Genomic DNA, 3,208 nt, shown 5'->3' with positions numbered 1-3,208 from the left:
ACCCCTCTTCTAGCTACATATCGCACTCCAGCTGTTAGTATATGTTCACACTTGTTATCTTGGAACAGTATTGGTAAGTACTTGTAAATTATTTTTTGTATATTTCTAAATTGTGGGCTATATTGCGTTGAAAAAGTTAATGGACTAAATGTTTTGGTGTCTTTAAAGACCCTATGCCCGAGACTATCGGGCGTAGAGGAGGGGAAAAATCCCTTTGTGGACTTTTGGTAGTGCATGAAATAGTGGAATTCTGGGATTATTTGGTATTAAAAATTCATATTGTTTTTTAGTTAGTAGACCCTCCTCTAAGCCCGAGTCTAATAAGTTGGATCATTTTTTGGCTATTATTTTGGTGGGATCAGAGGGTAAGGGTCTGTATGTTGTTACGTCCTGTAATATTGCTCGCACTTCCCTCACATATAGTTCACGGTCTAGAACTATTACAGATCCCCCCCCCTTGTCTGACTGTCGCACTACTATGTTATTATTAGCCGACAATTCTTTCAGAGCTAGTTTTTCTTTGTTGGTGAGGTTATTTTTGCTTTTTTCCAAATGGGACTTCTGGGACAGAGCAGTCAGCTCCTCCTCTACTTTAGTTTGGAAGGCATCCATAACAGGTGCCCTTGCATTTAATGGATAGAAGTCCGGATTTGGAATGGCAAATTTGTCCGTATTTCTAACTGGTTCGCTGTAAACAAAATTTTCTCCCTGCAAATCCAAAAAAGATTGTATAGCAATTTGTTCATTAAAGGGTAAACTCAATGAAATTACATTAGAACCTATCTCATTAAAGATCACTTGGCAAATGCAAACCCTGCTGTTCTTGGGATAAGTTCACATTAGTAGTCACATCAGTATTCAAAAAGTGCCTCTTTACTGTGAGCAATCGCATGAATTTATTCACATCTTGTAACGTAGAATATAGGTCAAAAGTCTTGGTAGGGACATAATTTAAACCACGAGACAGTACCTTGACTTGTTCTTTGGAAAGGATTGTAGCCGAGAGGTTGCACACATCGGATACTGGCTCCGAGGTCATTTCTTGGATCTCTAGCCCTGGCCTCCTCGGCCCGCTCTCCGGTATTTGACGCATTTTTTGGCGGTTGATCATGCGTCTGAGTTCTGGAGCGTGTATTTGGAGGATCACGGTTGTTGTGCTGGTAACGTCCTCGGCCTCTGTTGGAGCGCTTGCGTTGTCTGAATTGCTGCGGAGGAGATGCATGGTAATCCTCCGCTTCCGACATGTCCGTCTGTGGTCTCGGGATCAGTTGTTGCAAAGGAAACACTTTTGCTTCTTTTAGAGGTGGGGTTGTTGGGCGGCTGTTGTGACCTCATCACTCGTCTCTGCTCCCACCAGCTGTAAACTGCTTTTGTGGAGTAATCCTTCTGATCCCGTGTTGATTTCGTTTTTTTCTCCTGTATAAGGTCATTTTCAAAGTCCGTTAGGATCTTATTGGTAGACTCCATGATTGTTTCATTTTCGGGTAGCTCCTGGAACGTTAGTAGTGATATTTCTAGATCATTTAGGATAGTATTGAGATCATCCAGTTTGCTTTTTCCCTTAGTTATAATTATATCCATGAGGGTAAATGAGCATGTTGTAAGAGCTGCGTATTTTTTCTATAGCAGTTTTGTAATTCTCTCTCTATTAGCTATATATCTTGGCATTAGCCCCGTGTGCTGTTGCACCTTTCTGGTCTTGTGTCTGTATTTCAGCCATGTGTAGTGTGTATAGTGGCGCTGGATGAGCTGCCATTTTCTGGCTTGTCTGTTATAGCCTCTATGGCCGTCATTGGGTACTAGGGCAAATCCAGCAGCCAGAGCATCAGAGGGCGATCCTGAGCTGGTGGAGGCCGGAATCACGGCCGTTCTTGTGCCAAAACCAGAAGTGGATTCAAATGGGACGGAGAATATAAAAGGAGGATGTGTACTTCTTTTTCCTGTTGGATCCACGTCTGGTTTTGGGACAAAAACTGCCGTGTGCGAGTCCAGCATTTTGGCCGTTTTTCTTCATGACCTGGAGATGAACGTTCTTTGTGGGAATATTCTGGGATACTCTAAGAATATTCTTTCCTTAAAGAGCGTTGGTAAACAAGCGATCATTCATCTGTTTTGAACAATAACGGTCTGTCCGTCCTGGGTCGGTTGGGACAATAATCACACAAAGATCGTTTTACTTGAAATCCTCCACTTCCATCAGTCTACGGCTATGTTCACACTCGATCAAAACAACGTTATCCATTTCGATGGTGTGTGAAAATAAGAATCTAAACCGAATCTAAGACTACACGGTTGCCTTGGTCACATAAAATATTTTGGTTGTGCAGACAAAAACCGCATGTATCCACAGGTGTATCCCAATCTGCAGGTGTCTGGTCATATTAAAGGGGAACTATCAGCAGGTTGGACGAATCAGCAAGTTAGATACATCCAATCGCACAGGAGACGCTGAGGAGGAAGGTTTGTGTCCGGTACAATTAGTCTTGTGCTCCACAGTCCGGTAAGACGATTTGAAGCACTGCCTGCCCCCATAGTACCGATCCCAACCCTTCCTAATGATAATGAGTGGAGTTGGGTGGACTGGCACTGTGGGGGGGGGGGGGGGCCCTCTCCTAGTGGTGTCAGACTGTAGAGCACAGGACTAACTGCACCGGAACAGAGCCGAGGAGGAAGGTAACAGACGCGCTATAAGAGATGTACTATACGGGACACACACTATAAAGGGACACGCTTTAATAGACGTGCGCTATAAGAGGGGCACGCTATAAGAGGGGCGCGCTATAAGAGACACGCTATAAGAGACACACTATCCTCTTCAGCATCTCCAGTACAATAGGGACATGGACATAGATGCGTCTCACCTGCTGATAGTTCCCCCTTTTAAGATGTCAGACCACCATATCCTTGGACGAAATAGAAGTTGAATGGCACCACCTGATTATCGTCACTTCTATAGTAGATGAGAATTTTTTACACTTTATGGTGCGTTTACACGGAACGATTATCGTTCGAATTTCGTGTAAACACATTACAAAGTTTCCAAATGGTTGTTGGAACAAAATACTCGCCATTGGCTCTCTGGTTTTATCAATCTGCCCACAGCAACCAATCACAGCTGGTCTTTAATGCCACACTGCCGGCCGCTTCTTTCCTCAGACATATTATTAAATCCGGGCCGGTTATGATGGGAAGAAATAAGTAGACTAGA

The sequence above is a fragment of the Dendropsophus ebraccatus genome, chromosome 3 (genome assembly GCF_027789765.1).
Source record: "Dendropsophus ebraccatus isolate aDenEbr1 chromosome 3, aDenEbr1.pat, whole genome shotgun sequence".
Lineage (NCBI taxonomy): Eukaryota > Metazoa > Chordata > Amphibia > Anura > Hylidae > Dendropsophus > Dendropsophus ebraccatus.
The sequence above is the reverse complement of the archived record's forward strand: the minus strand, read 5'-3'. Positions refer to the sequence as shown.